Source organism: Marmota flaviventris, chromosome 1 (assembly GCF_047511675.1).
Source record: "Marmota flaviventris isolate mMarFla1 chromosome 1, mMarFla1.hap1, whole genome shotgun sequence".
NCBI lineage: Eukaryota > Metazoa > Chordata > Mammalia > Rodentia > Sciuridae > Marmota > Marmota flaviventris.
The window spans coordinates 150,347,102-150,368,946 of record NC_092498.1 but is presented as its reverse complement, the minus strand read 5'-3'; the positions used below and the strand labels follow the sequence as shown (position 1 = coordinate 150,368,946).

Genomic DNA, 21,845 nt, shown 5'->3' with positions numbered 1-21,845 from the left:
AGGCTGAAACTGGAGGATTGCAAGTTTGAGTCCAGCCTTAGCAATTTAGCGAGGCCCTAAGCAATATAATGAGACCCTATCTCAAAATAAGAAATAACAAGGACTGGGGATGTGACCTAGTAGTTAAGCACTCCTATTAATTCTTGGTACAAAAAAAAATAGCATATAGTCATGAAGGAGTAAATTTAGTTATTGTTTCAAGGTTCTTGCATTAACCAGAAAGAGGACAAAAGTACTAGACTTTTCCCTTTCATAAGGGAATAAAACATGTTGTCATCTCCAAAATAATTGCTTTTGGAGTGAAGTAGATCCAAAGACCCCTTTGTTAAAGGTTTGTTTTCCAGAGTGGAACTCTTGGGAGATGATAGAAACTTTAAGAGGTGGGACCTAGCGGGAGGTTCTAGGTCCCAGTGGCATGCCTTCAAAGGGGATTGTGGAGCCCTGTCTCCACCTTCTCATTTCGTTTCCTGCATCCCTACATGAGGTGAGTGTCTTTGCCCCACCACACACTCCCCACCATGTGTTGCCTCACCATAGGCCTCAAAGCAATGGAGCCAACGAATCATGGATTGGATCTCCAAGACTGAGAGCCAAGGTAAGCCTTTTCTCTTTATAAGTTGATTATCTCAGGATTTGTTACAGTAACGAAAGTTGACTGACACAATAATATACTGTGATCTTTTAGGAAAAAAAAAAACAACAACTTTGAAGACTACACTTACCAAACTAATGGAGGGAGGAGATTGAATAATAAAAAAATAAAATGTAGTAAAATAAGTACCAAACGAGGTGTGACAGGAGATAAGAAAAAAGAGAACAGTTATGGAAAATAGAAAACCAATGGTTAGATAGTAGATTTTAAACCCAGACGAAGGGGGAAGCAGGAGGGAAAGAAAGGGGAAGTACTGGGAACTGAATCAGAGCAAATTAAATTCCATGCTTATATAATTATGTCAAAAATGAACCCCCAATATTATGTGTAACAATAAAGCACTAATAAATTTTTTTATACTTTTTTTTTAGTTTTAGGTGGACACAATATCTTTATTTTATTTTTATGTGGTGCTGAGAATCCAACCCAGTGCCTCACGCATGCTAGGCGAGCGCGCTACCACTTGAGCCACATCCCCAGCTCCACTAAGAAAATTTAAAAAAATAAAATAAACCCAAATGAGGGGGCTGGGGATATAGCTCAGTTGGTAGAGTGCTTGCCTTGCATGCACAAGGCCCTGGATTCTAATCCCCAGCACCTCACACACACATACACACACAAAAAAAACCCAAATGAATCATCAATTACATTACATACAAAAAGATAGTAGATAAAAAGTTAAATCCAACTAATGCCTTCTATAGAAGGGTTCAGAAAGGTGAAAAGTAAAATAATGAAAAAAATATGTCATGCAAATACTAACAAGAAAGCTGTATCATAAGATTAATTTCAGGGCGAGGGTTCTAGCATGTGCAAGGCCTTTGGTTTGATCCCCAGCACAATAATAATAACAACCACCACCACTTGAATTCCAAATAAAGGAGACTTACAGTATTATTCGCAATAATAATAATACTTAAAGATACATCACAGGAGGAAGTAGAATTTTCTGGCAAATCACTCATAGTACAAAACTGGATCTTATTTATTTTAAGAAGCCAAACCAATAGGATATACACAGACAGAGAGATTTATTTTAACAAAATTGGCTCATGGGAGTTGGCAGGCTTTTAGCATCCGGAAGATAAATTACTATAAATTCAGGTAAGAGGTAATGTTGTAGTCTTTTCAAAATTTGTAGGTCAGGCCAGCAGCCCAGAAACTGAAGCAGGATTTCTATGTTACAGTCTTGAGGAAGAATCCTTTTCTTGCCAGGAAATCTCAGATATTGCTCTTCATGCCTTCAACTGATTGGACGAGGCCCACATACACCATTGATGGTCATCTGTTCTACTCAAAGTCACCGATTAAAGTGTTAATCACCCCCTTTCTGCCCGTGGACGCCGCCGCCGAGAAAGCATCATTAAAGTCTCTCTTCCTGCTGCCATCATGTCTACATCAGAGTCCCCTAAAGAGCCCAAACAGCTGCAGAAGCTATTCATTGGAGGGCTAAGCTTTGTAACAACTGATGAGAGTCTGAGAAGCCATTTTTGAGCAATGGGGAACACTCACGGACTGTGTGGTAATGAGAGACCCAAACACCAAGCGCTCCAGAGGCTTTGGGTTTGTCACTTATGCCACTGAGGAGGAAGTGGATGCAGCCATGAGTACAAGACCCACCCAAGGTGGAGGGAAGAGTTGTGGAACCAAAGAGAACTGTCTCAAGAGAAGATTCTCAAAGACCAGGGGCCACTTAACTGTGAAAAAGATCTCTGTTGGTGGCCTTAAAGAAGACACTGAGGAACATCACCTACGAGATTATTTTGAACAGTATGGGAAAATTGAAGTTACTGAAATCATGACTGACCGAGGCAGTGGAAAGAAAAGGGACTTTGCTTTTGTAACTCTTGATGACCTTGACTCCGTGGAGAAGACTGTCATTCAGAAATACCCTACTGTGAACGGCCACAACTGTGAAGTGGGGAAAGCCCTGTCCAAGCAAGAAATGGCTAGTGCCTCATCTAGCCAAAGAGGTCGAAGTGGTTCTGGAAACTTTGGTGGTGGCCGTGGAGGTGGTTTTGGTGGAAATGACAATTTCGGTGGTGGAGGGAACTTCAGTGGTCGTGGTGGCTTTGGTGGCAGTCGTGGTGGTGGTGGATATGGTGGCAGCAGGGATGGCTACAATGGATTTGGTAATGATGGAAGCAATTCTGGAGGTGGTGGAAGCTACAATGATTTGGGCAGCTACAACAATCAGTCTTCAAATTTTGGACCATTGAAGGATGGAGGCAGAAGCTCTGGACCTTACGGTGGTGGAGGCCAATATTTTGCCAAACTACGAAACCAAGGTGGCTATGGCGGTTCTAGCAGCGGCAGTAGCTCTGGCACTTGCAGAAGGTTTTCATACTGCCAGGGAACGAAGCTGAGCAGGAGAGAAGGCCAGAGACGTGTCAGGGGAGCTTCAGGTTACAACAGATTGGTGAACTCAGCCAAGCACCGTGGTGGCAGGGCCTCGCTGCTACAAAGAAGACACTGTGTAGACAATACTCATGTGTATGGGCAAAAAAACTCGAGGACTGTATTTGTGACTAATTGTATAACAGGTTATTTTAGTTTCTGTTCTGTGGAAAGTGTAAAGCATTCCAACAAAGGGTTTTAATGTAGACTTTTTTTTTTTGCACCCATGCTGTTGATTGCTAAATGTAATAGTCTGATCATGATGCCAAATAAATGTGTTTTTTTTTTTTAAATGTGCGGTATAAAGTTAGTCTACTCTGAAGCCATCTTGGTAAAACTTCCCCAACAGTGTGAAGTTAGAATTCATTCATGATGATGCCAGGTTCAGAAACCTGGGTGTAGTTGTTGTGACCTTCTAAAGTTCACCATTGAAAGGGTCACCCAAGCCGTCATGGAATTATTTGGTTATAAAAATGATTATTGGCATATCCTATGCAATATCTAAATTGAATAATGGTATCAGATAAATAATAGACGGGAATGAAGCTTGTGTATCATCTATTATCACGTGTAAACAATAAACGATTTAACTTTCTTGAAAGAAAAAAGTGTCAATCACATCTGTGGGATAGCTTCACAGCAATATCTAGACTAGTACAGGTGGTCCCCAACTTACAATGGCAGAACTTATAATTTTTTTACTTTATGTGTATAAAAGCAACACACATTCAGTAGAAACTGTAATTCAAATTTTGAATCTGGAATGTGCTTCAGGGCTAACAGTATTGGTATGATGCCCTCTTATGGCACTGGGCACTTGCAGCTCCCAGTCAGTCACCCTGTCATGAGTGGAAAATAACCAATGCCCAGCAGTGCGATGTGCTAGGTCGTTTGGTAGGTTAATGCATTTTTGTTTGTTTTTTTTGTTACCAGGGATTGAACCCAGAGATGCTTAACTACTGAGCCCCATTCTCAGCCCTTTTTATTTTTTATTTTGAGACACTATCTACCTAAGTTGCTCGGGTTGGCTTTGAAATTTTGATCCTCCTACCTCAACCTCCCAAGTCACTGGGATTACAGTGAGGTTGACTTGTGCCACCTTGTCCAGCTAAATGCATTTTTTTGTTGTTGGGGGGGATACTAGGGATTGAACTCAAATTGGGCACTCAACCACTCAGGCACATCCCCAGCCCTTTTTTGTATTTTTTTTAGAGACAGGGTCTCACTGAGTTGCTTAGCGCCTCACTGTTGCTGAGGCTGGCTTTGAACTCGAGATCCTCCTGCCTCAGCCTCCCCAGCTGCTGGAATTACAGGCCTGAGCCTAAATGCATGTTTAATTAAAGATATTTTTGGCTAATTATGGGTTTATCAGGGTGTAACCACTTCATAAACTGAGGAAAATCTATATTTGACCAAGCAACTAGGCACCATAGCCACACCACGTTGATCATAAAGTTAACCACCAAAGAGCCGAGAGTGAACACCCCAAAAAAGAAAGAACTAAGGGCACTCTATTTTATAGCTCTAATATTATAATTCTATGTAGTATGTAACATCTATAACATAAACTCAAGGTGTATTTCAGTGGTAAAGCACTTTCCCAGCATGCATAAGACCCTGGGTTTGATTCTAACACTGAAAAAAAATTTTAATTTAAAAATATATATTATAGGGCTGGGATTGTGGCTCAGTGGTAGAGTGCTCACCTCGAATGTTTGAGGCCCTGGGTTCGGTCCTCAGCACCACATAAAAATAAATAAAATAAAATAAAGGTATTGTGTCCAATTACAACTAAAAATAAATATTTAAAATATATACTATAAATATAATACAGTAGAACATATGTAACATAATATGTATGTATGTATGTATATATATAATCTTTTTAGTACTGGGAATTGAACCTGGGGGGGGCACCTAATCATTGAGCCACACTTCCAGCCCTCTTTTCTATTTTATTTTGAGACAAGGTTTCACTAAGTTGCTTAGTCTTGCTAAATTGCTGAGGTTGACTTTGAACTTGTGATCCTCCTGCCTCTGCCTCCCAAGTTACTGGGATTACAAACATGCACCACTGCACCTGATTTACATAATATTCTTTTTTTTTTTTAATATTTATTTTTTAGTTTTCGGCGGACACAACCTCTTTGTTTGTATGTGGTACTGAGGATTGAACCCGGGCCGCCCGCATGCCAGGCAAGCGCACTACCGCTTGAGCCACATCCCCAGCCCCTTACATAATATTCTTTACAACAAAAAATAGAAACCTTCCTAGAAATCTAAATCTATACCAAAAAGAGAAAGTAAGTGATATATTTGCAAATAGTAACAGAAGTAAGAGACTAGAAATCAAAAAAAAAAAAAGAAAGGAAAAAATAGAAATACAAATTTTAAAAAGAAAGAAGCTGGGCACATTGTGGGGGAGGCTGAGACAGGAGGATCACAAGTTCAAAGCCAGCCTCAGCAATGACAAGGTGCTAAGCAACTCAGTGAGACCCTGTCTCTAAATAAAATACAAAATGTGGCTCAGTGGTTGAGTGCCCCTGAATTCAATCCCTGGTACAAGAAAGAAAGGAGGGAGGGAGGGAGGGAGGGAGGAAGGAAGGAAGGAAGGAAGGAAGGGAGGGAGGGAGGGAGGGAGGGAGGGGGAGCCAGGTGCAGTGGGTGGAGCACACCTGTAATCTCAGCAATTCAGGAGGCTAAGGTAAGAGGATGGTAAGTTCAAGACCAGAGTGGGCAATTTAGCAAGATCCTATCTCAAATAATAAAAAAGGGCTAGGCTTTCTCTGCTTCCTGGCCATGAGCTGGGCATCTTCCTCCACCACCTCCTTCCACCATAATGTTCTGCCTCACCTCAGACCCAGAGCAACGGAGTCGGCTGAGCGTGGACTGAACCTCTGAAACTGTTGAAGTGTTTGTAACAATGCCCTTGCTGGTCATTTTGATCAGATTATGGTCTCTGTAAATACCCTGTTGAAAGCCACTCATACCACTTCTTTGCCAATTGTAATAACCCAAGACAAATCTCTCATCTATCTTCTCCAGCCAGGAAAGCACAGATTGCACCTAGATACTGGGGAGGAAGGCAGATGGTGTGGCCTTATTCCCGCTGGACAGCAGTGCAATCAGCCCAAAGTGGAACCTCACAAATAATATGTTCTAGTCGGTATTTCTTTCTTTTTTTTTATTTTTGGTGGTACTGTGGATTGAACTCAGGGCCTCATGCATGTTAGTCAAATCCATTGGGAAGTACTGTCCCTCTTTTTCTTTTCTTTCTTTCTTCCTCCCTCCTCCCTTTCTTCCGTACCTAGGATTGAATCCAGTTTCACTTAACCACTGAGCCACATCTCCAGCCCTTTAGTATTTTTTATTTTATATTTTGAGACAGTGTTCACTAAGTTGCTTAGGGCCTCACTAAATTGCTGAAGCTGGCTTTGAACTTGCTATCTTCCTGCCTCAGTCTCCCTAGTCGTTGGCATTACAGGCATGTGCCACCATGGCCATCAATAGATCTCAATTTTACAGTGAAGGAAAAAAATATGTGTTATGAAAGTAAATAAGCTTTATTACATTCAGCTGGAAAGCCAATATAAATCATTGCATTATAAAATTCAGCACTGGTTGTTTTACTTAGTTAATCTTTCCATTTTTCTTATTAAATTTCATGCAATTTTGAAGCAGAAAAAAAAAACACCATTGAGATTTCGCTGGGTGTCCAGCACATTCTTAGATTTCTGACAATGAAACTACCTCTGAGTATCTTTTGCAGGGGGCGGTACTAGGGACTAAACCCAGGGATGCTTAATTAGTGAGCCACATCTCCAGCACTTTTTATTTTTTGAGACAGAGTCTCACTACATTGCTGATAGCCTCATTATGTTTGCTGAGGCTGGCTTTGAACCTGCAATCCTCCTGTCTCAGTCTTCCAAACCTCTGGGATTACTAGGGATGTGCCACCATGCCTGGACCTCTGAGTATCTTCTAATATTGAATTTCTCTCTATGGTACGTATGACATTTTACCTGCAAAAAGAAATTCCTCCTCCAGATTGGTGTGTTAGAACTACACCATTTCACTCTGGTTTTATTACTGACTTTGACATTGTCTTTTAAGAGTAAAATCCAGAATCACTGATATAATCCTTAGATTTGAAAACAGGTAATTATATAAAGTTGTGGGTAAAAGATAAAAGATCATTGGTGACATTCTGCTTACATGGTAACCTGCAAACTTGAAGGTAATTTTGTTAAGCTCAAGTAGGGTCATCATCATTACAACAAAGACTCCCCCCAACCCCCCCAAAAAAAAACCCATAAAAATTGAATAGTTTTTTGACATGCCTCAGACTGAAACCAAATATGTGGTTCATATACCAATGTTTATTTATATAACCAGAAAATGAGTATATCTAAGGAGATCTATGAATATTGTGTACAGAGGAACCGAGGCCTGAAGTCTGTGTTTTTGTCCCAGTCTGCCCTTCACCTAAGTTCCCTGAACCCCTTTCCTTGGCTTTAAGATGGCAGGGAGTCAATTACTTGTATCTGAGCTTTCTTCCCAAACTCCAATTATAAATGTTCACGTTTAGCAGTGATAAAGCAGATAATACACAGTTACTAACTTAGCCAGCCTAAGCAACCTAGTGCATCAAAATATATTCATGTTTCTTTTATAGTGAGACTCTCCTTCTATTTCTTTTTACCTTTTCCTTGTCATACAAACCACAGTTTAAGGAGAGCCTGCCCAATGTGTTCTATGAACAAACAAAGCTCACGTCACTGTGAGGAAAGTGACCAACTGTTTTCTTCTTGGTGCTACAACAGTATGAGGCTGATTGCAGAAACAGAATGAAGGGGATCAACTGGACTAGCATGCAATTCTGAGCAGGTAATCATTAGAAACAATTTTAAATTATTTTTTGCAAATACATGTGAAACTAAAATCCAAATGACAAAAAAAAAAAATACTTAGAAATCAAAAAACAGGGGAAGAAGGGTGGGGATATAGCTCAGCTATAGAGTGCCCCTGGGTTCAATCCCTAGACTAAAAAAAGAAGAAATAAAAAGAAAGTAACTTGGATGGATGGCATCAATCAGAAACAAATGTAAATGATTCCTTCTAAGCGGGTATATAAGAACAGGGTAAATGTTATATGAATGGGAATAAGATTCTTGAGTGTATAATTTATTTTATTTTATTTTACTGGTACTAGGGATGAGATCCAGGAGCATTGTACCACTGAGCTACACCCCTAGCCCTTTTTTTGTTTTGTTTTTATTTTCTATTTTGAGACAGAAATGAAGGGGATCAACAGAGTCTTGCTAAGTTGCTTAGGGCCTCGATAAGTTGCTGAGGCTAGCCTAGGACTTGCAATCCTCCTGCCTCAGCCTCCCAAGTTGCTGAGATTACAGGCATGCACCATCATGCCTAGCTTGAGCATACTTTTATTTTTATTTATTTATTTATTTATTTTTAGAGAATTTTTTTTAATATTTATTTTTTAGTTTTCGGCAGACACAACATCTTTATTTGTATGTGGTGCTGAGGATTGAACCCGGGACGCACGCATGCCAGGCGAGCACGCTACTGCTTGAGCCACATCCCCAGCCCCTTGAGCATACTTTTAAATATACTTTTTCCCCCCACATTTTTTTTATTGGTGCATTATAGTTGTATGTACTGACAGGATTTATTGTTAAATACTCATACATACACACAATACACAATATAACTATATTAATATACTCTTGACTTTTTGTTAAAAGAATAAATAAATAAGACCCTAAAATTGAATGTACACTGAAAAAAAAATAAATTAAAACTATACATTTTTGTGGGAAACATGCTAAGAAAAAAAAAATCCCACAAAGACATGAATTTTACTTAGTGGATTTGTTGTTTGCAGCAGCATTATTAAAGTAATTATGAAACTATTTTGTGAGTGTTTTAGTATAGATCAAGAAAGTAAAAGGGCTAGGGATATAGCTCAATTGGTAGAGTGCTTGCCTTGCATGCACAAGGCCCTTAGTTCAATTCCCAGCACCACACACACAAAAAAAAAAAAAAAGAAAAGAAAAAAAAGAAAGAAAGTAAATATACTGACATCATAGGCAATATATTGACTGTCTCTATGGTAAGAAAGATAAACAAATATGGGATGGAGAAAGATGGGGAAGAACCCTGTTGTGGTGGGTTTCACCTGGAGCTATCAGAATGGAGCCATGATATTTTCTAGATGTTTCTTTCTGGCTCTATGCATAGAAACAACCTGGAAGCAATGGCACCCCAGTGGTAACAATCATTCCTAGCTTACAAATCTTAGTTTCTAAAGTACCATTCTTTAAAATTCCTGATTTCAGGTCTGTTTGAGGAAATATACTACTTGATCCTGGAAGCTAGGTGCAGTGGAACATACTTATAATCTCAGGGACTCTTGAGGTTGAGGTAGGAGGATCTCAAATTTGAGGTAGCCTGGGCAACTTAGCAAGAGCCTGTATCAAAGTGAAAATAAAAAGTACTGGGGATGTGGCTCAGTGGTTCAGCACCCCTGAGTTCAATCCCTGGTATTAAAAGGGGCGGGGGGCACGCTGGGGCTGTAGTTCAGTGACAGAGCACTTGCCTAGCATGTGTGAGGCACTGGGTTCAATCCTTAGCACCACATAAAAACTAAACAAATAAAGGTATGCTGTCCTTTTTAAAAAAAAAAAAAATTAAGTCTGAGGAAAGGATATTCACATGATCTCAAACTATCAAATTATATGTTACTAATTTAATAAGGAAAATAATACCTCTTGCAATAGAGAGATCTGGAAAATACCATCTTTACTAAGTACTCCATTAACATCAGCAATGATGGAATCCCCTAGATGTCTTTCCTTCTTATATAAGATGAAAAGCAAAATATCACCCACATTATATTCAATCTTAATCTGAATTCAGTAATAAACAATCAGATAAACCAAGATAGTGAAGGAAGATTGTAATACAACCGGCCTAACTTCCTTAATAAGGCTAACATAAAAAATAAAGTTAGTGTCATAGAAGATCAAAAGTTAATGTCATAGAAGATTTATTGTTGTTGTGTTTTTGCTTTTGTTTGCAGTATATTGGCTTGAACCAGGATGATGTGCATATTAGGCAAGTGTTCTACAGCAGAACTACAGCCTGAGCCCCCCCAAAAAAAAATTTTTTTTTTTTTTTAAGACAGAAGATTGTCTAGACTAAAACATGACATACACTGATACTGAATCTGAATAGACAAAAGAAAGAGACTAGATGGATGGATGGGTGGATGGATGTAGAGATTATGGATAAACAGATGATTGAATAATTGGATCATTGGGGAAAATCTGGATCATCCATAAAAATTAATTGAACAGGTATTGGACAATATTATTATATAAAGGCTAAATTTATTGAGTGTGACAATGGTAGTAAGATTATGCGGAAGAATGTTGTTATTCTTAGTAAAACATGCTTAAGTATTTAGGGATAAAGTATTATAGCAAATGCAACTTTCTCTTCAAAAATGTGGGTTGATAGATATACAAAGGGAAAGATGATAAGGCAAAATATTAACAAGTGATGAATCTAAGTGAAGGATATACGGGCATTCTTTCCATTTTTCTGTATGTTTTAAACTATTTCAAAACAAAAATATAAACATTTAGAGCTAGGGGCGTAGCTCAGTGGTAGAGCACTTGCCTGGTGTGTGCAAGGCCCTAGGTTCAATTCACACCACCACAAAAGTTAAATATAAATTTTTTAAAAAATTAAGGGGAAAAAATAACATCAACAAAAAATTATGGAATGCAACTGATACCAACATTAAGGATATTTATAGCTTTAAATGCACATATTAGAATATAGTTTAAAGATCAATAATCTATGTAATCACCTTATAATTTGTGTTTCTTAAGATATACCTCCAGGTGAATACCTTAAAAAAAAAAAAAGAAACCTTAAATCAAGGGAAATAGGAGAAAAGAATCATGAAGAAAGCCAAAACTAATGAAAGAAAAAATAAATGTGCAATAAATAAAATCAATAAAGTCAAAAGTTGATTCTTCAAAAAGATAATGAATTTTTTAAAAAATCCTAATAAGATTGGTAAAGAGCAATGAGATAAGACACTAAATATGATTCATTATAGACCCTATAAATGATATATATTAAAGGGATTTTATAAATAACATTATGCTGATAAGTTTGACAATTTGCATAAACTAGACAAATTCCTTGGAAAGAATTTGGAAAGCTGACATAAGAAGAAATAGAAATGTGGTAGTCTTATACCTATTAAAGAAATAGAACTCATTATTCACATACACACAAACCCCAACACAACTCAGGCTTAGAAAGTGTGTTAGCTTTCCATTACTATAACAACCAACCAAGATAATCAATTTATAAAGAGAAAGGCTTATTTTGGTTCACAATTTTTAAGGTTGTAGTTCATAATCAGTTGGCCCCATTGTCTTGGGCCTGTGATGACACAAGGAAGGAGCACAGGGCACAGCAAAACAGCTTACCTCATGGCCAAGACATGAAAAAGAGAGAGAGGGGAAGAGACCGGGTTCTAGCAACTCTCTTTGAGGGCATGCCCCCAATGACTGGAAGACCTCCCACTAGGCCCCACCTCTTAGAGTTTCCATCACCTCCCAATAACACCAAATCAGGAACTAAGCCTGTAACACATGGGACATTTAAGATCTAAAGTATGGCATAAGGCTTAATCAGCAAATTCTTCCAAATAGTCAAAGATGAAATGCCACCAATCTTAAAAAAAAAAAAAAAACTCCTCTCTTTGAGACATTCCAAAGAGAAAATACTTTCAGGTCCTTTTTTTTTTTTTTAACTTAGGGGCACTCAACCACTAAGCCATATCTCCAGCCCTATTTGTTTTTTATTGTATTTAGAGACAGGGTCTCACTGAGTTGCTTAGCCCTTCACTTTTGCTGAGGCTGGCTTTGAACTCATAATCCTCCTGCCTCAGCCTCCCAAACCACTGAGATTTCAGGCGTGCACCACCATGCCTGGCTTACTTTCGAGTTCTTTATGAAGTCAGTATAACCTTGTTACTAATGCTTGACAAGGATATTGTTATGGTTTGGATCTGAAATGTCGCCCAAAGTCTCATGTATTGGCATCAGATAAATATTGGCATTAGATCCACCAATTTAGGTCAGGAGCCATTTTATCTAGGGACTCCTAGGTTTCAATTTAGGAGCCATTTGATCCAGAAATCCTGAGGCAACACTGCTTAGTCTCCCATAAGAACATGTGCCTGATAAAGGGTCGACCCCACCCCAGCCCATGACATAACCCCTAAGTGTGCTTGTGAAATTCTTCTTGCAGGCTGTAAAGCTGCTCTGGATGTGCCCACATGCTGCTACTCTCCTCAGAGGGACAGCCTTGTCAGTTTGCTCCATGCTCTGACAATAAATCTCTCCAGTGGGATTCCGGTGTGTGGTGTGCTCCTTGGACTTTGCGTGGACTCTGTGAGTGACCTTTCACTGGTGCCATGACTCGGATTAGGCTCTCCCATTGACCTTGCTCTCCCTTTGGGCACATGAGTTGCTTTGAGATCCTATACTCAGTCCTAGGCCGCCCTCACCGCGAACCCACCTTCTGTTTCACATCTACCACTGGCTGATTCAAGTAAGTTCCCCTGCCTTTGGTCGACTCAGAAGACCTACAGGTCCCAAGAAGGGACCCTCAAACATCCAATACTCCCAGGGTTCCTGTTTGGTCGGGGTACCCCAACCACAGCTTTCAGAACTATAGTTGGTGCCTTCGATCGGCCGAGTCCACAATCTCAGAAGGTCTCACCGCTGGCAAAAGATCTCTCTCTGGATGTCAGTTACTCTTTAGGCTCACAGCCCTGGTGCCAGCTGCCAGGAACCCCTACGGGCCTTAGCCCCAGCTGCTGCCCTGAGGTAGTGACAACTCCCAGAGCGGTTAGCTCTTCCTCATTAGGTTTAAGAAGACAGAATAATCACCTCTGGTCATCATTAGACAAAGTACATGTATGAAGACTTGAATTGGATATCAACATACTTTATATACAAACAAATACAAAAAGCATGTATTTATGTGTATTAAGAATTGTAATGCAAAAAAAAAACAAAAAACGTTACCTTAGATTAGGTAGAGGGAAGTGAAAGGAGGGGAAGGCAAGGGATGTGGGGATAAGAAAGATAGTTAAATAAAACAGATATTAATCATTACTGTATGTATGGATATGACTATATGACCAATGTGATTCTACAATATGTATACTCAGAAAAATGAGAAATTATATCCCATCTATGTATAATACATCAAAGTATATAAGTACATTCTACTATCATGTATAACTAATTAAAACAAATAAATAAAATAAAATAAAAGAAGACACAGAGGGATACCTCTGCCTCTCCCTACCGACTCTCTCTTGCCATGGGTGCAGCCACCTCTGCCACCCCCTCAGACAGCCCTTGGAGTGCCTTTTAGCAAATTCAGACTCACTTCACCTTACTCCTGACTTAAAGGCACAGAAATTAATTCATCTCTACAACCAAATTTGGCTCCTCTATACCTTAGACAATGATTCCAAATGGCAGCTTAATGGCACTCTAGATCCCAACATTTTTTAGGGAATTTTCTTAACTTTTGTGAGCGCTCAGGGAAATGGAAAGAGATCCCTCTATCCTCAGGCCTTTTCTTCCATCCAAACCGTCCCTCTGCTCTTCCTGTTCTTGGCCCAGGTTCTGCTGGCTCTTATACCCTCTTTTCTCAACCTTAGGACCCTCCCAAAACTCCAGACTTTGGCCCTGCAGATGAACCCCCTCCCTACTGTTCTCCACCTTCTGGACTCTTCTAGGACCTCCCTCACCTACTTTCAGTCCACCCGTTACTTGCTTTAGTTCTTGCACGGCCCCTACTACCCAGCCTGCACCTCTGCTTTCCTTTCCTGAAGTAGCAGGGTTGGAGGGAATTGTCCAGGTACATGTCCCTTTTTCCCTTAGTGACCTCTCCCAAATCGAAAGGAGGTCCTTCACCTTCCATCTTTCAGGGTACATTAAGGAATTCCATACCTAACCCAATCATAGGCTTTAACTTTCCATGATCTTATCCAACACTCTCCTACCTGAGGAATGCAGGTGCGTTCGGGAGCAGGGTTAGGGAACAGAAGTTTTCCCCAGCTCCTTCCAGACCTATGTCAGGACTTTCAGTTCACCCACTACTTACTTTCACTCTGGCACGGCCCCCTCTACCTCTCCCCAAATTTTTATTCAACTGTGGAGTTTTTTAAAACATCTGTAACTTTGCAATGGAGATTCACCTAAAAAAAGCTACAAGGCCTTTACTATTGTGTTATGTGTGCACACTGGTGTTAGGTGTCGTCTGTCCACATGTATGTGTGTCCATATGTCATGTACAGGATATCAAGATTGGCAGATAATGAGCGCTCATAAATTAAAAATGGATCCAAATACCTTTAAATCACGTGATTTAAATGGTTCCATGTAGATTGGATAAACAAATGAAAGTAAAGATTTCTTATTTAACTCACAAGTCTCTAGGTGATCAAGGAACTAATAAAATGTTGATGTCTATAAAATGTCTAATATCTCTTGGTTCTAGGACTTTTCTTCAACAAAGAAGAAATGGCGGGGCTGGCGTTGTGGCTCAGTGGTAGTGTGCTCGCCTAGCAAGCATGAGGCCCTGGGTTCGATCCTCAGCACCACATAAAAGCAAATAAAGGTATTGTGTCCAACTACAACTAAAAAATAAATATTTTTTAAAAAAAGAAATGGCTAATACTGTTCAATACACTTGGGGAAAAATAAATAAAGTAGATTCGACATGGGATTACCCATAAATGTGTTTGTTAGGATTTTAACCTTGTAAACTAATCAGATGTCTAACTGTTAAATATACCATCAAGTACTCTTAACTCATTGAATTCCATAGGGTAACATTGATGTTTTTATAAATTGGTAAATGAAAAAAAAAAAAGGTTTAAATTGCTTTGTCATCACTGAAAACAAGGTTACTAAGAGTTTAAAGTCCCAACAGATATAATTCTATATACTTAAACATTGTTTTATGCAGTGGTAAACAGATGTGATTAACTGTGTACTGTAAATAACAAAATATTTCTTATTAAAATTGAATAATTTGCCTGAATTCAGAAACTTTACAAGGATTGTTTCAAAATGTGAAGAAAAATGGGATTAACAGATGGGAAAGATAAATTAGAAGGTTCTAGGTATGGAAATCATATTTAATAGAAGGAAAAGAAAGTGTTTCTGGATAAGAAAGTCTTTAATAAGAGGGCTTAAGTAAGTGATAAAGAAGGTCTGTGTAAGTTGGTTTTTATATATATATATATATATATATATATATATATATATATATATATATATATAATAAAAAACCACATTAAAATAAAGGTATTGTGTCCAAATACAACTATGTGAAACAATCAGTCAAAGCTATTTAAGGTTTTTTCCTAAGGTCAAATATTAATGTACTGATATAAATCAAAGTTTAATCTATGTTTTAAAATGACAAGTATATATGTGTCACAAGGATTTCTTAAAAATATTAATTTACCCATAACATTGTGTTAAGTTTTGCTTTTTAGAACAAATAATCTTGAAGGAATTAAAGCTTATAAAACTGTTAAACAACTGTTACATAGTCTAAATTTTCTTTAAATGCTAAACTTGGTTAATATAAAAACATCAGTGTGATTATGGTGCTATTACTCTTCTTAGTATACTAAATGTGTTCATATCTTCCAGGTGTACAAGTCTTTAAGGTAGAAGATTTAAAAGGACATTATATCAAGCTGGTGTTTTCCAAACTAAAGTTGTATGGTAATTTTAGAATCATAAGGATAATAAATTTTATTGGGGATTTATTTATATCATTTAATGTTCTACACCTGGATCTGTTATCAATAAGATATATAAAGTTTTATGTTACTTTTTACACTGGGGTACAACTTAAAACACAAAAGCACTTTGCTACTTTTCCACAAAAGGTTAAAAGCTCTCAGCCTTTCTTAATTCATGTTTTAAATGTAATATTATATTGTGTTAGCTAATATTCATGTGAATTCGAGCAACAATATATGTAATCTTTGTAAAATGATATTTAAGAAGCAAAGATCAGCTTTAGAACTAGAACACTTTGCTTAAGCTTTATAAAGATTTATGAAGAACCCCACCTTACCTGAGATAAGGCTCTGCCTCCCAACTTATTACATTCAGAGTGACTCCAAAGTAGGCCAGAATTCAATTCATTCAAAGTTATTTTCAAACAATTGATTTTTGTTGTTAAGGTTACTAGGATTGGGGAGCTGGGGTTGTGGCTCAAATGGTAGAGTGCTTGCTTAGCACCGGTGAGGCACTGGGTTCGAGTCTCAGCACCACATAAAAATAAAATAAAGATATTGTACCCACCTAAAACTAAAAAATAAATTTAAAAAAAAAAAAAAGGTTACTAGGATTGGGCTGGGATTGTGGCTCACCTATAGAGCCATGTGAAGCCTGGGGTTTGATCCTCAGCATCACATAAAAATAAATAAATAAAATAAAGGTATTCTGTCCAACTACAACTAAAAAATAAATATTTTTTAAAAGATTACTAGGATCTCAAACAGGAGATATAACATAACTCAGCCAAAATTCAAAATACACAAATTAAATATATTTTTACTCTTGTTAATTTTACTTTGTATTTTCCTTATAAACTGTCTAAATGTTGCCTGGTAATGTTTTTCAGAGGTATTGCTTGAAGAACACACAACCTGAGTTAATTTAAGATAATAAGCCATCACCTACCTATAGGACAGGTAGGATACTACAAATCCCAGTTTTGTAAATGACTGTAAGGTTATAGACATTAAAGTTAAAGCCCAATACTGTTAATTTATGACTGGTGAGAATGACTTGCTGGAAGATCAAAACTTAAAAATTAAATTAAAAGGGCCAAGAAAACCAATATTTGGCTCTTGCCCTCTGAGTCAGTCTGAATCTAGGGAACAGAGAACTTCTCTAGAAGCTTTGCAACTCTGAGCCACATAACCCCTGATCAGGGAGATTAATGAGACCACTGGAGAATGAAAAGCTAGTCAGTGCACTTGCTGTGAATAGGAGGGTCATTGGAGAAAAGAGACATCCCTGATGCTTCCAAGGGAAGCCACATGGTCAGTAAGACCTGGACCCATCCTAGCACAAATGGCACTAGCAGAGCTAAGAAACTGCTCTCAAGTTCCCCCACAAGTGACCCCTGTGGGAACTCAGTGAACTCTTAACAGCAGAAACAAAGTCAGTTTTGACCAGCTTGATCTTAAACACCTAGCAAAAAAACAGTTAAACCAAAATACAGTCATTCCTGGGCATTTTAAAAAAGAAAATAATAGTTAAATGTAACCTAAGATATATACTTGTGTTAGCCCCCAAGAATATGTAAGTCTGGAGGCTACAAAAGAGAGATTCTTAGACAAGAATGCCTGATAAGGATCAAGAGAAACTGCCAGAGCCAGAAGTTTTTAGTTAGTTTAAGGACTACAGATATTCCTAACCTACACAAGTAGGCTTGATGTCCGCTAGTATGATTATCCAGCCCCAAGTAACAAAAATAGATATTTTATAAAATCAGATGACATTAAATAACTTAACTACATCTTGAGAGGATGGACATCTGTGACATTAAAAGTTAAAATGTTGGGCTGGGGATGTGGCTCAAGCAGTAGTGTGCTTGCCTGGCATGTGTGCGGCCTGGGTTCGATCCTCAGCACCACATACAAACAAAGATGTTGTGTCCGCCGAAAACTAAAAAATAAATATTAAAAAAAAAAAGAAGCTTTATTAAAGGATAGTAAACCAGACTTCCCCCAGGTGGAAGAAGGGGACCCACAGGCAGAATCCTGGGATGAGGAAGTCCTGTCCTTAAAAAAAAAAAAAAAAAAGTTAAAATGTTGTGTTTACATTCCTGATAACTCTGGCTATGTTAAAGATTTATATTCCCAAATAAAGTTCTTGTCCTCTCCTACCTTGTTATGGGGACAAATTTTCAGCCTTCACACCTCCTGGCGAGAGATTATTCTCTCATTTAACAGCAGGTCTTCTAGGCCTAAACAGCTCATCAGCTCATCGGGAAGTTTCTACTCATAGGAGCCCTCCACAAAAAAACAGGATATGCAATTTGTTTCCCTACCGGCTGCCCTGGGGTTACAGCAGGCCTAGCCACAGGAACAGCAGGAATAACCACACCCATTACCTATTTTCATCAGTTCTCCAATCAGCTGATAGGGGATATACAACAGGTGGCCGAGTCTATACTAACCTTCCAGAAGCAACTGGACTCCTTAGCCTCTGTGGTCCTACAAAACTGCTATGGACTGGACTCATTAACATCAGAGAAAAGACGCCTCTGCCTATACCTACAGGAGGAATGTTGTTTTTATATCAACCAGTCAGGGGTAGTGAAGGACAAGATCAAACAACTACAAGAGCAGCTAGAAAAAAAGGAGACAGCAACTAGACCAACAATTCCCATGAGGAATGTTCATCAAATATGGCCTTGGCTCCTCCCCCTCGCAGGACCCCTATTTGTCCTCTTTATGTTTCTTCTAATAGGACCATGCCTGTTAAATTGCCTACAGACATTCCTGCAAGATCAGATACACAAATTCACCAATCAGTTGGTCAATTAACTACTTCTCCTTCAAGACTACCAACCCCTTTTATGCCCAAGACTGAGACCTATGACTCTTGACCAACTCCTCCGACTCCAGAGACTCTACCCCTACCTAAAAACCTTCCAGATCCCTTTACAGGAATGAGATTTTTTGCCCCTAACCAGCAGGAAGGAGCTACAGAAGAAAAGACCATTGTCCCCACCCTCGGTATCTATAAAAACAAAAAAGGGAAGAATATTGGCATCAGATCAATATTGGCATTAGATACACCAATTTAGGTCAGGAGCCATTTTATCTAGGGACTCCTAGGTTTCAATTTAGGAGCCATTTGATCCAGAAATCCCGAGGCAACACTGCTTAGTCTCCCATAAGAACATGTGCCTGATAAAGGGTCGACCCCACCCCATCCCCTGACATAACCCCTAAGCGTGCTTGTAAAATTTTTCTTGCAGGCTATAAAGCTGCTCTGTAAGTATCCACATGATACTGCTCTCCTTGCAGGGACAGCCTTGTCAGTTTACTCCATGCTCTGACAATAACTCTCTCAACTGGGATTCTGGTGTGTGGGGTATTCCTTGGACTTTGCAAGTGTCCTTCATCATGTGTTTTGGAAAATTGTCTGGATCATGATAGCTCTGATGATTAATCAATGGATTAAGCCATTGATGGCTGCATGGACTATTGGGAAGAGGAAGTTAGTTAGAGAGAGCGGGTCACTGGGAGCACACCTTAGAAGGGTTTGTCTTTTCTCTTTACCCATCTCACCCCCACCTCCACTTCTTGGCTTTCATGAACTGAGCAGCTGCCTTGGTCACACTCTCCCGCCACCATGATGTTCTGCTTCACCTCAGGCCCCAAACAATGAGATAGTCAACCATGGGCTGAAACCTCGATAACTATGAGCATAAATACATCTTTCCTCCTCGACGTTGTCTTTCTCAGGTATGTGTCATAACAAAAGGCTGACTGATATATATAAGAAAGGAAAATTACAGACCAATACCCCTCATGAACATAGAGACAAAACTCCTAAAAAATTAGCAAATCACATTTTATACTTTGTGTTATGTAAAAACGATATTAAGTCACTAAGTAGAGTTTGCTTTAATAATCAAAGTGTGATTTAATATACTTAGCATTTTTTTGTATTGTGAATTGAACCCAGGGGTACTTAACTACTGTGCCATATCCCCAGTTCCCCCACCCTTTTTTTTTTTTTTAAGATGTTGATGGACCTTATTTTATTTATTTATTTATGTGTGGTGCTGAGAATTGAATCCAATGCTTCACACATGCCAGGCAAGCACTCTACCACTAAGCCTCAACTCCAGTCCCTTAGCCCTTGTTTAAACTCAGGGGCACTTGACCACTGGGCCACATCCCCAACCCTATTTTACATTTTTTATTTAGAGACAGGATCTCACTGAGTTGCTTAGCACCTCGCCATTACTGAGGCTGGCTTTGAACTTGTGATCCTCCTGTCTTAGGCTCCTGAGCTGCTGGGATTACAGGTGTGTGCCATGGCACGCTGCATTTTTTAAAAGAGAGAAAACCAGATAATGCAGAAAATACATTTGATGTACAAACTGGTAAAAAAAAAAAAATGGACAAAAGATTATGACAGAAACTTCAAGGAAGAGGACCTCCAGATGACCAATGATCATTTCCAATCCCCTGACATTGGTTATGGATTGGTGTATTGCGTGTCTTCCAAACCATGAAGCCAGGGACTTTGTACATTGTGGTTACTACTGCATTCCTAAGCCATGACTGGCAGAAAGTAGGTATTCCTCACATACTTGATAGAGGAAAAAAGAGGATATTACATATTGCAGGTGGAGAGGGATGCACACACCTTCATGTGTCCACAGCATCACAGCAAACACACTTGCAGGCTCAGGGTGCCCAGGGAGCTGCTGTTCCTAATTCATCAGCTGCATGAGCCTGGATAGGTAACTCGTTCTCTTAGCCAAGGTTTCCTCAGCTGTGAAATGTGGGCAGTTCTGCCCAATAGAAGAATTACATGTTTCTACAGAGCTAGGAGTCCACTGTCATCATAGCTGCTATGATACATCCATTCAGATGCGTGTGTTCTCACTCACACATTTGCACACATGTGCATAGTCCTTGGGCACAAAGGGTATTTCCTGCAGAGTCCCAGAGCGGAGGAAATTCAGTAATTTCCTGGTGAGCTGGCCCAGGGTACAGAGAGCCATGAGGGGCACAGGCCCAGGTTGCAGCTGGGAAGAGGGGAAGGGGTAGGGTAAAAGGCCATGGTCCTGAGGGAAAGGGAGTAGAGGCCACACCCTAATCCCCCTCAGGTTCTGAGAAGGTGACCCATGTCCAGATCAAGCCATGGTGAAGATTATTAGACGAGTGGTGGCCATGGAGGGGACACTTCCAATGTGTGGATGAGCCCCAGGCCTCATTCTCTGGGGGCTTAGACCACCCCATGGAGGAGGCGCCAACCTAAGCCCCATTTTACAGATGAGGAAAGAGAGGCTCACAAGGTTCAGCAGCTTTTCCAATGTCCCTGCTGTCCCCTGTACCAAGGGTGACACACAGACACCATGTAACAGTTGACAAAAACCAGCCCTTGGGCTCAGTCACGCCCCACCCCCTCACCCCAGTGCCAGCCCAGATTCCAATCTCCCAGAAGCTGGCTCTTCTGTGTCCTAAGGGCAAGTGCCCTGGGGTGCTATGGGTACCCTCTAATTGCTCACTTGAATATGGTACAGCTCTGGCCTCAATGAGTCAAGTCTAGGGGAGTCCAAGGGACTCTAGGAAGTGGGGAGTGGGGGACTCTAGGAAGACCTCACCCCTCCCACAGCCCTGGAAAGTTTCTACCCCTGCAGGAGCAGCAGTGGCAATAGCAGAGAAAAAAACAATATCAGCTCCAGCTAGGCATGCTCACTATTGGTGCCAGGCAGGTTCTTTCTCCTGGGCAGGCCTAATTTTCTCCTAAGTCAAATAGAAAAGCAAGTCCTCCCACTGAGGATCCCACAGGAGTGCAAGAATTTCTGAGAAGCTACCTCAGGCAGAAGTCACAAAACCTGAAAGATATCCCTAGCCCTAAAATTCAGGAAGTCTCCTTCG

The 21,845-nt window shown here is 39.6% G+C and overlaps 1 protein-coding gene and 1 pseudogene across 6 annotated transcripts in view; one reads left to right on the top strand and one right to left on the bottom strand.

The window, feature by feature from the left end:
* Positions 1-21,845, bottom strand: part of Ggt5 (gamma-glutamyltransferase 5) — a 39,979-nt gene that overhangs the window by 14,917 nt on the left and 3,217 nt on the right. The gene's annotated exons all lie outside the window — the stretch shown is intronic.
* LOC114081884 (heterogeneous nuclear ribonucleoprotein A1-like) lies at positions 2,042-12,413 on the top strand (annotated as a pseudogene).